The sequence below is a fragment of the Nicotiana tomentosiformis genome, chromosome 3, assembly GCF_000390325.3.
Source record: "Nicotiana tomentosiformis chromosome 3, ASM39032v3, whole genome shotgun sequence".
NCBI lineage: Eukaryota > Viridiplantae > Streptophyta > Magnoliopsida > Solanales > Solanaceae > Nicotiana > Nicotiana tomentosiformis.
In genome coordinates, this window is record NC_090814.1 from 137,802,696 (window position 1) to 137,816,780 (window position 14,085).

Here is a 14,085-nt window from a genome sequence, read left to right on the forward strand (position 1 = left end):
ATCGATTCAAGCGATTTCTCACAAAATAGATAATTGTCTAATTTACTACATAAAAACTATCAAGTAATGAAATACTAGAGATCAACACAACACTTAAATAGTTTTAAATAACAATCAATGGGAGATAATATTCCAGGGTCATGGGTTAACTAACAATCATGTTGCATTCTTAGCTTAAAATAACTAATTGATTTATCTGGATTGTTGATTGACAGGGTTGATATTACTCATAAAAATCTGTCGAGTTCTTACTGGCCTATTCAAGCTAACTTAATGCCTATATGTCTATGGAATTAAGATTAAAAAGAATGCATTTACACTTCCTGTATTTCAACCGAGCAAGACAATTAGGTATATTTCTATCCTAATTGCGAATCCGTTCCCTGATGTCCGGATTCAAGAACTTGCTCTATTTAATTCTATATGCAATCTAGAATTCCCACTTTCGAGTTCAACTCTAGATTCGTAGATAGTAATTCACTGTTAGCTACTCAGCAAATTAATTAAAAACAGAATTAAATAGACAACCCAATATGATAAAATCAACTTTGTCAAATTAAACTTCAAACATCAACATTCATGTATCGCCCATGACCCTAGAATAATAGGGTTCTTAGCCACTCATGTTCATGCAATCATCAAATAATTCACAAGAGTGCATAAGAATCAATAAAAGAAGGAAAAATAAGAACTCAAGATGAATTCCGTGATTCCCCAGCTTTGTCGTGGCTTTTTTTCCTCTTCCCAATCTGTTAGATGCCCTAAAAGAGGCGTTTTTGGCTTATATATTGCGTACAAAAGTCGTGGGCCAAAGTTCTCCTATTCCTAATCCGACTTGGCTACAGGGATTGATGCTGGGGTAGATGCGACTCGTCCTCCACTTCTCAGCTTCGCATGCTAGGGTGGATGCGTCCTCCTTCTCAGCTTTGCCCAGGTGCGGATGCTTTACCCCTCTTGATCTTGTTATGAGGGCACATGGTTTCACGAGGGATAGGTAACGTTATTAGACTTCTCTATGATGTTGGGTGTTCAAGCCATGAGTGCATTGTCACATTGAGTCGGTTTTTGAGGTTAGGATTGTTGTGAGCATGTTGTCTTTGTTTGAATATTTTTTTTAAAGAATGACATAAGTAAAGGGAAGTGTATGTGATGCATATTCTAGAGCCTAATTGTGGCAAATGACCATGGTAATAGGTGTAGTATGCTTTGAATGATAAAAGCTTAATTTTGTTTCGTCTACTATAGTGATGGTTTGTTCGAGGACGAACAAAGGTTTAAGTGTAGGGTGGTGATGTTGGGCATATTTCGATATGTGTTGATGTTATTTTACCCATGTTTAAACATCATATGGTCCTGGAGCTTTAGCCTCAATGTCGTCATTCTCCTTGTCCCATAGTACTCCCATCTCTGTCAAGAAAGCTGATAGGGTATTTGCAAAGAACAACCTCCACTTGTAATTCATCCTGGTGCGCTGTATTTGGTCATGCATGATGGCTCCCAAGTTGAGCGGTATCCCCTCCAATAAAGCATACAATACTAGTGCTCGGTGACGAGGGACATTAGTTTTGTGTTGGCATGGCATCAGGCGGTTACATATGAAATTTAGAGCCACACGTGCTAACGCACTCATGAATTCCTTGGCCAGAGAATGGTACTCCATACTCCCATGCTTCCAATTTGCATCCTTCCTGGTAGGGCATAGGACCGACCGAATGTGTGCATAATCTGGTATTGTGCATGTGGAGTCAAACCTATCTGTTAGTGTGTGTGGCACCCCTAAGAAATTATTCAGAGCTTCAGCTGAGACATTAATATCCACCCCCCGTACTCTCACAATGTTGCCCCTGGAATGACGCCAATTGGCGTAAAGCTCTCTGACGATAGTGAGGTTGGCTTTGCCGTGACCCTTCAAGATAGGTCCCCATTGTTGCACCTCTCGAATTGATTTTAGAAACTCTGGGTACTTTTTCTTAAGTGTTCCGATGTTGATCGGCTTTTCTGGAATGTACTTCTTTGAACCCAGTATCTTATTATAAGCTCGGAATGCCTTTTCATTAACAAAGTTCTTCTCCCAAGCAGCTCGGTCTATTGGTTCACCCTCATCTTCATCACTCATGTCGACATGTAGAAGCTCATTATCCGAATCGGGCTCGGACTCAGATTCTGAAGTAATCTTCTGCTTTCCTTTATCATTCGGATCACTCTATTTGGAGGCTTTTCTCTGGTTCGGCACAGGTTCTCTTATCTCTATCCCTTTGCTTGGCGGATTTAATGATGTTGTTGTAATACCTTTTTTCACTGTCCTCCTTACTAATTGTTCCTCCTCTTCTTGCTCTGATTCATCAATTAAATGCCTAGTCTGCAGTTCCTTCTCTTTGTCAGTCCGCTTCCTTTTTTTCTGTGGATTTAGAGCACCTGTTGCCTTTCCGGTGGGCTTTTTGGGAGGTTGCTTGTTATTATCTTTGTCTTGTTGCTTGGACTGTTTGCTCGTTGCTGCCATTTCCCAGCCTCAGTACCTGCAATGCGAAGAAATCAACAATGAGCGTATAGAACAGTGAAGTTCAGCTATAAAGCAGTTACAACATCTTGCACTTCCAATCATTTGCATAGTCATGTCATTCATTACTTCATGAAACTATAGCCCATGGCTTTCAGCAGGGATGTGATAACTCTTTTCAAGTTTACAAATAAGCACTTCGCTATATAGATATCATTATGCACAACATGAGGTTTATCCGAGCGACGCTCACTAACCATGTTCAATTACACATAGCAGCTCACTCGACCCCACACTTATTCTCACGACATATCAATGCATAGAGCTCACACAATTCAAATCGAGTAACACTTTACAATTCAAGACGTCTAGCATGTGCCGGATGTTCAATTCCCTTAGACAATCTTTCATAGGCTCAAAATATTCCGACAATCAAGGCGAACGACCCTACACTTATTCACTAGCATATACCAGTGTTGCTCGGTTACTCAGACTTCACCGGCGCCTAAATTTACCACACGGGCAATTCGTCGAACAGGTGATATGCAACAGTTGTGCCTAGTTTCTTCTATCAGTGGGGTAATTCGACTACCCTCCCAAAATTAACTAGATGAAGGGAATTATAGTTTATCATCTCGCAACCATTACAACTAACAGGAATGACATCCCCAAACCTCAAACTTTTTGAATCACATGTGTGACATTTAAATTTGTAAAACTTAACCTAGGGGAATTTGGGGCAGGGGGTCTGTTGCTACCAGCGAGAGAGAAGAAAGGAGAGAGAGGAGAGAAAAGAAAAAGAAAGAATAAGGGCGAAGATACATACATGTCGCGAGAGAAGAGAGGAGATGTGGTGGTTGCAAGTGAGATGAGAGGGGAGGGTCTGGGCAGAGGGAAATTTCGTGTTTCACTGTAAAATATAACACTTACCTGTGCGTGCGAGCTTGGACGCGACGCGTCCCCACTGCTTTCTCATAAATTGTTTGGACGCGGCTGTGGACGCGATAGGCAGACTTCACTGCCTTGAGCAATTGGTCCGTCAAATTTTTTATGCTGAGGGGGATGCGACGCATCCACCCTGTTTTCCCATATCCGGACCCTTTTTTTTATTTTTATTTTTTATTTTTTATTTTTTTAAATATATACATACAAGATCTAATTCCTAAATACAGGACTTGGGTGGCCTCCCAAGAAGCGCCTGATTTAACGTCGCGGCACGACGCAACATGTTCTTCACACCTCCACCAAATCCATCGAGGTCTTGTGACGTGCAATGTCACCACCCCAATAGTGTATTACTCTCTGGCCATTTACTAAGAATGTCGCATTGGAACTCGTATCACGTAATTCCACCGCCCCATGAGGTTTCACACTAACCACTTCAAACAGACCCGACCATCGAGATTTAAGCTTTCCGGGAAAAAGCTTTAGCCTCGAATTAAACAAGAAAACCTCTTGACCTGGCTCAAACTCACGATGTTGGATATGCTTATCATGCCACCTCTTTGTCTTTTCTTTATACAATTTGGCATTTTCATACGCATGCAATCGAAATTCATCAAGCTCGTTGAGTTGTAGCAATCTCTTCTCACCGGCCAAGTCCATCTCCATATTCAGCTTTTTAATCGCCCAATAGGCTTTGTGTTCAAGCTCAACAGGCAAGTGGCACGCCTTCCCATAAACCAACCTGTACGGAGAAGTACCTATGGGGGTCTTGTATGCAGTGCGATATGCCCATAATGCATCATCCAGCTTTCTGGCCCAGTCCTTTCCATTCCCACTTACTGTTTTCTCCAAAATCTGCTTTACCTCTCTGTTGAAAACTTCTACTTTACCACTCGTTTGGGGATGATAGGCAGTGGAAACCTTATGCTTAACTCCATACTTTGCAAGAACATTATTCAGCAATTTGTTACAAAAGTGAGTTCCCCCGTCGCTTATCAACACTATTGGAGTCGCAAAACGTGTGAAGATGTGCTTCTTTACAAAGCATACCATTACCTTTGCGTCATTAGTAGGAAGAGCAATGGCTTCCACCCACTTAGAAACATAGTCGACCGCCACCAAGAGGTACCTGTGCCCATTAGAATATGGGAACGGTCCCATGAAATCAATTCCCCAAACATCAAAAAGCTCTACTGCCAGAATATTTTGCAAGGGCATCTCATGCTTCCTTGTGATAGTTCCGGTTCTTTGGCATCTGTCACAATTTTTAACAAAGGCATGTGCATCCTTAAACAATTTTGGCCAATAGAAACCTGATTGTAGCACTTTTTGAGCGGTTCTATCCCGCCATGATGACCTCCATATGGCGAAGCATGGCAATCATGCAGTATAGCATTCATCTCTTCCTCAGGAACACACCTTCGCACCAACTGATCCGCGCACTGCCTATATAAGAATGGCTCATCCCACATGTAGAGTCTCACATCATGTAAGAATCTTCTTCTATTGTCAGGTGTCAATTCTAGTGGCGTCACCCCACTTGCAATAAAATTCACATAATCTGCATACCATGGGGCTTCATCTGAGGTGACTGCTAATAGCTGCTCATCGGGAAATGTTTCTTTAATTGACCCTCCTTCAGCTACATGGTTCCGACTTTCTAATCTGGACAAGTGATCAGCCACTTGATTTTCTGTTCCTTTTCGATCTCGGATCTCTAAGTCAAATTCTTGCAAGAGGAGGACCCAACGAATCAGCCTCGGCTTGGCGTCTTTCTTTTCAAACAAGTATCTGATAGCTGAATGATCTGTGTAAACGATGACTTTGGTTCCCACTAGATAGGATCTGAACTTGTCAAACGCCCACACCACTGCAAGCAACTCCTTTTCAGTAACTGTATAATTCGGATTCATAGTTTTGCTCGCATAATAAATGGAGTGAAAGATTTTATCCCTCGTTTGCCCCAAAACAGCTCTGATTGCTATGTCACTTGCATCGCACATCAACTCAAATAATTGCGCCCAATCTGGGCCAATGATAATTGGTGCAGTCACCAACCTTCCCTTCAGCTCCTCAAATGCTCTCAGACAGGCATCATCAAACTTGAAGGGCACATCTTTCTCAAGAAGCCTGCACAAAGGAGAAGAAATTTTCGAAAAATCTTTAATGAAACGACGATAAAAACCTGCATGGCCCAAGAAACTGCGAATGCCTTTGACGGATGTCGGTGGGGGCAATTTTTCAATCGCCTCCACCTTCGCTTTGTCCACCAGCAAACCACTTTTGGACACTTTGTGCCCCAAAACTATATACCTTCACGTACCATGAAATGGCACTTTTCCCAGTTTAGCACCAAGTTCGTCTCTTCACACCTAGCAAGCACTTTATCAAGGTTCATTAAACAATTATCAAAAGAACATCCAAACACAGAAAAATCATCCATGAACACTTCTACAAATCTTTCAACCATGTCAGTAAAAATAGCCATCATACACCTTTGAAAAGTCGCAGGTGCATTACAAAGACCAAAGGGCATTCTCTTGAACGCATATGTGCCATAAGGACACGTAAATGTAGTTTTCTCTTGGTCCTCTAGGGCTATAGCAATCTGATTATACCCCGAATAACCGTCCAGAAAACAGTAGTATTCCTGGCCAGCTAACCTATCAAGCATTTGGTCAATAAAGGGGAGAGGAAAGTGGTATTTCCGGGTGGCATTGTTCAATTTTCTATAATCTATGCAAATTCTCCATCCAGTGACAGTTCTTGTAGGAATTAAGTCATTATTTTCATTAACTACTACAGTCATCCCCCCTTTCTTCGGCACACATTGAACGGGGCTTACCCATTTGCTATCAGAGATTGGAAATACAATACCTGCATCAAGCCACTTAATCACTTCTTTTCTTACCACCTCTTTCATGATTGGATTTAGTCGGCGTTGTTGCTCTACACTTGGCTTGTGTCCGTCCTTCCATGAGGATTTTATGCATGCAGAAAGCTGGACTAATGCCTTTAATGTCAGACATTGTCCACCCAATTGCTCGCTTGTGCTCACGTAGCACCCTTAATAGCTTTTCTTCCTGCAATTTAGACAAGTGAGAAGAAACAATAACAGGTAAAGTGTCAGAACTACCCAAATAAGCATATTGAAGGTGAGGGGGTAGGGGTTTAAGCTCCAATTTTGGAGCTTCTTCAATTGACGACTTTGGAGGGGGACCACTTGGCCTATTCAGGGGCTCAAACGAGTGTATTCCTTGCATGTAAGCACATGATGCATCTAGGATATGCATCATCTCCTCAACCTCATCATCAATCATCAAGCTATCAAACAACATGATTGCTTTTTCTAGAGAGTAGTCTAGATATACACTCGTATCAAGAAATTGCTCGTCCACCTCCACAACAGATATCATAGAGAGCTCATCATAGTGGCGGGGAAGTTGGATTGCTTTGTAGACATTGAAGACTGCTTCCTCGTTGTCCACCCTCATAATCATTTTTCCCTTCTCGCACTTTAATTATTGCATCACCAGTAGCCAAGAGAGGTCGTCCCAATATGATTGGAACTTGTTCATCAGCCTCAAAATCTAGAATAATGAAGTCAGCTGGGAAGATAAATTTTCCAATTTGTAGCAACACATCTTCAATCACTCCTTCAGGGTAGGCTATGGACCTATCAGCTAATTGCAACATCACAGTGGTTGGTCTTGGAGCTCCCAGACCCAATTGCTTAAACAAGGACAATGGCATCAGATTTATGCTCGTACCCAAATCACAAAGAGCACGACCCACATCAATATTACCGATTCGCACTGGAATGGTGAAGCTGCCAGGATCCTTAAGCTTTTGAGGAAGCTTGTTTTGGACCCTTGAAGTGCACTCCTCAGTAAGTGCAACTGTCTCGAACTCAGTCAATTTCCTCTTGTGAGCCACTATATCTTTTATGTACTTAGCATACTTTGGAATTTCACGAAGTACATCCACTAATGGAATATTTAATTGAACCTGACTCAACATAGAGAGAAATTTGTTGAACATGTGATCGTCATTCTTTTTCTGCAATCTTTGGGGGAAAGGTGGTGGTGGCCTTGCAGCCTCCATTCGCTCTGAACTTGCATCATTTTTCTTTGACTCGTGTATTGCCTTAGGGGTCAGCTCCCCCTCGGGTATAGGTTTGTCCTTTCTTTTCTTTCGCACTTCCTCTAGTTCCCTCCCGTTTCTGAGTGTAACTGCATTAATTTAGAGGGTTCTTCTCTGTATCACTGGGAAGAGAGCATGTAGGTCTAGTATTTTGATTTGCTGCCAACTGCCCCATTTGCCTCTCAAGATTTCTGAAATCGGTCCTGAGCTGTTGATTGTCAAGTAACAACTTTTTTAGCAAGTCATTCGTACTCTCTTCTGTTTGTTGGGGTGGCTTCTGAGGCTGATTGAAATTTCCTTGAGGCCTATACTGATTCTGATTCTGTTGATTTCCGCCCCATGAGAAGTTAGGATGATTCCTCCAATTTGGATTGTAAGTGTTCCCATATTGTGCATGCTGATTCATCGGACCTCTGTTTTGTTGCCCCACATAGTATATAGATTCAGGATTCGTGGGGCACATGTCACTCATATGACTGTCACCACATAGTTCGCAGCAAATAGACACTTGCTGTACATGTTGCATCTGTTGTGTTTGTTGCATTGTCATTCTGTTCATCTGATTTGCCAGCTTTGCAATATCTGTTCTCATGGCTGAGAAGTCATCAAGCTCAATCACCCCAGCTGCCTTCTGTTTAATTACTCTTCTTGCGTCCCCATCTCCTTGCCAATTATGGTCATTAGCAGTGAAGTTATTTAGCAAGAGTTGTATTTCACTATACGGCCTCGCCATGCAACTACCCCCACAAGCTGAATCAAGATTCATCTTTGATGCCTCGTCTAGCCCATCAACAAAAGTGTGACCCAAAACCTCATCAGTCTGACAATGATGTGGGCAGTCTCTGAGTAGCTTCTTGTATCTTTCCCAAGCTTGACGAAGTGTCTCGCCATCCCGTTGTTGGAACCCAAGAATTTGGCTCCTCAGCGATTTTGTCTTCTTAGTGGGGAAAAACTTGATTAGGAATTTCCTTGCTAAATCATCCCAAGTGTGGATTGAGTTCGCGGGCTCCTTTTGCAACCATTCCTTAGCTTCCCCCAACAATGAAAAGGGAAATAGTGTCAGCCTGACATAGTCCTTGGAAACATTCGAATAATTGTAAGTGTCCGTAATTTCCAAAAAGTTCTGAATGTGCCTTTGCGGGTCTTCATGAGATAGCCCCACATATTGGCCTGTGGACTGAATCAGCTGTACCATGTACTGTTTGAGTTCAAAATGCCCCGTGATGTCAGGCTTCACGATAGCCTGAGTCATATTAGCAAGATTGGGCCTTGCGGCTTCTATCACCGGACGCTCCTCATTACCTGCCATCTCTATTGGCTGTGGTTAAACTACGATGTCCAACTCTCTTTCTATTCTCGTTCTAGCTTCGACTTCTCTCCTCACTCTATGAAGTGTTCGTTCAATTTCTGGATCAAAAGGAAGGAAGTTGTTTGCACTTCTACTCCTCCGCATTCAAGAGAAGATCCTGCGTTAACACAAACAAGGCAAACTGAAAATTAAAACTTGAACAAATAAGTAATAAAAGCTTAACTCAGTCAAGTAGCTAATTTCTAAGTCCCCGGCAACGGCGCCAAAAACTTGTTGCGACCAAACACACTCACGCAAGTATACGTGGTCGTCAAGTAATATAGTAGTGAGTAGAGTATCGTTCCCACGGAGACTTATGATTAACTTTTGACTAACTCAAACTCAAATAATTTATCGATTCAAGCGATTTCTCACAAAATAGATAATTGTCTAATTTACTACCTAAAAACTATCAAGTAATGAAATACTAGAGATCAACACAACACTTAAATAGTTTTAAATAACAATCAATGGGAGATAATATTCCAGGGTCACGGGTTAACTAACAATCATGTTGCATTCTTAGCTTAAAATAACTAATTGATTTATCTGGATTGTTTATTGACAGAGTTGATATTACTCATAAGAATCTGTCGAGTTCTTACTCGCCTATTCAAGCTAACTTAATGCATATATGTCTATGGAATTAAGATTAACAAGAATGCATTTACACTTCCTGTATTTCAACCGAGCAAGACAATTAGGCATATTTCTATCCTAATTGCGAATCTGTTCCCCGATGTCCGGGTTCAAGAACTTGCTCTATTTAATTCTATATGCAATCTAGAATTCCCACTTTCGAGTTCAACTCTAGATTCGTAGATAGTAATTCACTGTTAGCTACTCAGCAAATTAATTAAAAACAGAATTAAATAAACAACCCAATATGATAAAATCAACTTTGTCAAATTAAACTTCAAACATCAACATTCATGTATCGCCCATGACCCTAGAATAATAGGGTTCTTAGCCACTCATGTTCATGCAATCATCAAATAATTCACAAGAGTGCATAAGAATCAATAAAAGAAGGAAAAATAAGAACTCAAGATGAATTCCGTGGTTCCCCAGCTTTGTCGTGGCTTTTTTCCTCTTCCCAATCTGTTAGATGCCCTAAAAGAGGCGTTTTTGGCTTATATATTGCGTACAAAAGTCGTGGGCCAAAGTTCTCATATTCCTAATCCGACTTGGCTACAGGGATTGATGCTGGGGTGGATGCGTCGCATCCACCTCGTCCTCCACTTCTCAGCTTCGCATGCTAGGGTGGATGCGTCGCATCCACCCTTTGTTCCTCCTTCTCAGTTTTGCCCAGGTGCGGATGCTATGGCGGATGCTATGGGCCGACTTCACTGCTAAGGGTGCACGAAATCTGATTTTTTTCTAGATTGGATGCGACGCATCCAACCCCTCTTCCTCTACCTAGAGCACCTTTTCTTCATATTTTTGCACTTCAAACACCCTAAATCATCACACACAACTCAATTAGTCATAAAACCAATAATTAAACCATGTTGGGCATTTTAAAGATCAAATAGCATCAAAAAGCGGTTAAAACATGGGTAAAGTAACATCAACACATATCGAAATATGCCCAACATCAGTGTTCCTATTTTTCCTATGATTATTGTGGTGATATTAATATTGTCTCCTTTTGTCCTTTTATCTTTTTGTTTTCTTGAGTCGAGGGTCTTTCGGAAACAGCCTCTCTACTCCTTCGGGATAGGGGTAAGGTCTACGTACACACTACCCTCCCCAAACCTCATTAGTGAGATTTTACTGGGTTGTTGTTGTTGTTGTTGTAACAAAAGTAAAGAAGGTTTAGGAGAGAGAGAGCCTCTTACCAGATGGTTGTTCGCTGACTCGCTATTCACTCGGATTTTGGGGCCTAAAGGGATTTGACAACAAAAATCCTCTTGGGACGGGATCCACTACTGTCTCAGGCTCTCAGCAGTATCTGCCTATTTGAACCACTAAGCACCCGCTTTACTTAGAACAAAATTCTTCACCTCACAACATCAACCCAATTTAAGTGAGCTTCGAACAGGAAGCTCAATGCCACTTATTGCAACACTAAACCTCCAAGTGAAATCCAACGTTTATCATCTTTTTTCAAATCAGACTCTTCACAGTAAAGTTGAGAGTTCAAACTCATCCAATTTGGCACAAAACAGACATGATAATGCTTTACAGAAAAAATAACTGCCCGGAGCCCTATCATATATATTAAGGTCATTGCTAACTATCGTAACTTTTCTGTAGCAAGAGCTTCTGGCTAGTGTAAGGGATTCAGAAATAAGAGGCACTAGCACTTCTTAGCATCCTTGAATGGACTGCGCACTAAGGTATGGACGAAAATAAGTGAGAAGGAATTCAAAAGACAAAATAAGTACCAGATGCACAGTGTAAATTTCACAGGCTTATGATACCAGCAAAAGTAGCTTTAAAGGGAGAACTTATAGGAAATATGTGGAGTAGACACCCCAGCTTCCACAATGAGGTTGGAGTTGCAGCCTAATAGTTTAAATTCCGCCATGCACCACTCTTAGATGCATGTTCAAATCTCATCAAAGTTCTTCCCTCTTCTTCCTTCCCCTTTCCCCTATTCATGAGCACATGCCCTTCCCAAAAAAAAATTAAATGAAAATAAAACAATTCAAAGAGATTTCAAATGCAATCAATCCTACGAATAAACAAAAAGTTTCAATGGTACAGAATCAGCAGTTAAGCAGATGAGTCGAGAATTAGAAATTAAAAGAAAGAGAAAACTCGGAAAAGAAATAGATTATACATAACCTGTTCATCAATCTACCTACCATCTTCCATATAATTAGGTTTTTCAACATCATCAGGCTTGCATTCTTCTGACATCACACTATCGTCTGCTACCATTTCAGAACATTCAAGACAAAAACATCCAAAATGGTTGCTATTTTTTAATCCAGAGAGGAAAAAAGAAAAGGAATAAAGCACATCTACAGCTACAGATTAAAGAATATAAAAGATACTGAAAAATAATTACAGTAGTAATCGTGACAATCCTGAAAGTCTCATGGACTTTGTTGACGCAGTTTTAATTTAGTAAAATACTAAAGCAAGAACTTTTCAGAAACCAATATGAAAGACTTAATGGACTATTTTTCAATTCTAAAAAGTAAACTTATACGGGAAACAATTGACAAAGGTATTTAGCAGGCACCAAAAACCATAGTGCAAGGATATGATTAAACAAAGCCCAAAAAGTTTCAAATGTAATTTTATACAAACCTAAGACTTCAAACATCTAGAGAAGCGAGAAAATGTCTAAAAATGCAGAAACATAGACTTATTATCATGCAATGATTGCTATACTAGAATTCGGACTTCCTGACAACTAAATGCCCTAGCAAACACATCAAATAAACACAAAAAATACTTAGGGTCAAAAACAAAAGATCAATAAAGATATTGCTACAAACAGTCACTTGAAAACAGAACAAGCATTCACTGAGCATATCATTGAAGTTGTTGCCTACCTCCATCAATTTTTTCAGGTTTTAGGGCTTCATCAGGTTTCCCTCTTCAGCATTAGTCATCACACAATCTTCTGCTGACATTCAAGCAGAGACACACGCACAAACACATTCAAGACCATTTCTCCTTACAGTACATACTTAAACTTTAGTAACTCATTCGCTATATTAACTTTACTTAAACTTTAGTAACTCATTCGCTATATTAACTTCAATATACGCACTATATAATAAAGTATATAGATATATTAAACTTATACCAGATGATTCAAGCTGCAACGCCTTGATGTCTTCTTCAATATCTATCATGTAAACAACCAAAAAAAATCCACCGTCCATTAATCCACCAGAATCCGTAGCAACAATCTCATAAGTAATCATCCATACGGAGATCCAAATGCTCTTAATATAATCTTTACTAATATTAATATACGAAATTACACATATGTAGCTATAACTTTGCCTATGTGGATATAGCGCACTATCGAGCTCGTAAAAGTAAGGGCAACTGATTATCTTTACTTATCGAATTGGAACATCCAATTTTCACACAAAATAAGCAACTTCGAATCGCAATTGAACATAAAATCCAATGAAAAAAAAAAGAAGTAAAAGTATATACCCGAGATTGATAAACGACTAAAGATATGAGCGATAGTGAAAAAGAATAAGCATTGACAGAGAACGTACCCATGGCGATGAATGAGATAAAAAATGATTCGGTTAATCAGAGAGGAGCCCAGCGCAGAGACCTGGAAATTGCTATTAGCAGGAAGAGGTTTATGGCTTTGCTTTTGGAACTCTAAATTATAATGATGCTGTCTCTTCCTTCTTTTACCACCTGTTGAAACTTGAAAGTTGAAACCAACAATTGGGTTTTAGGTCCAATGCTAAACCGGCCTATCATATCAAAACATTGTTAAGTAAATGAACGTCGGTTTGCGACTAAAAAAATAAATAGATTTTGCACACTACAAAAATTTACACAATTAGATCAATTAAAATTTAATTAGTACCACATCAGGTGGAATGGAAGGAAGCTGACACGTGGACAGTGTAGAATGATCTTTTATATATTGTCGGCATAATAAGTATTTGAATTCAAAATAAATTAATTGATTACCAATTTAAAATCTAAAAAAAAAAAAGACCAAATATACTAGAAATTCAACGCAAATCTAAATTAATCGGATCCTAAAATCAGAGGGGACTCAAAAGAGTAGGTGGCCTAAAGCCAAATCTTTATTTAATAGAATTCTCATATTTTTCTTTTTGAAGATTATTTTTTAGATTTTTCCGGTGCAAAATTGCTATTATTTTTTTATGATCAATTTTTATAGAGCAATTTTTTTTCCAATTAATAATGTAACCAATTCACTTAATCTTTATTGAAACTTTGTTGATCTTAAATACTAAGATTTTTTAATTATAATTTTGATCATGGCCTTCCAAAGCAACGATCATGTGCTAAATACTTATATTCTAATTTGGAGCTTTTTCATGAGTTAATTTACTGGAAACGTATCTACAATAGCCTGAAAAGAAAAGAAAATTATACAAAACTAAAGTTGTAAACAAAAGTGATTCAAATTAGAGTAAAATAAGTATAAAGAAGCTGCATATTTAATTTGTCGACTACTTAT

At 39.6% G+C, this 14,085-nt stretch overlaps 1 pseudogene; it reads right to left on the bottom strand.

Moving 5' to 3' along the window:
- The window catches only part of LOC104096320 (uncharacterized), a 33,852-nt pseudogene extending 20,524 nt beyond the window's left edge, over positions 1-13,328 (bottom strand).
- Between the last annotated feature and the right edge of the window lie 757 nt (positions 13,329-14,085).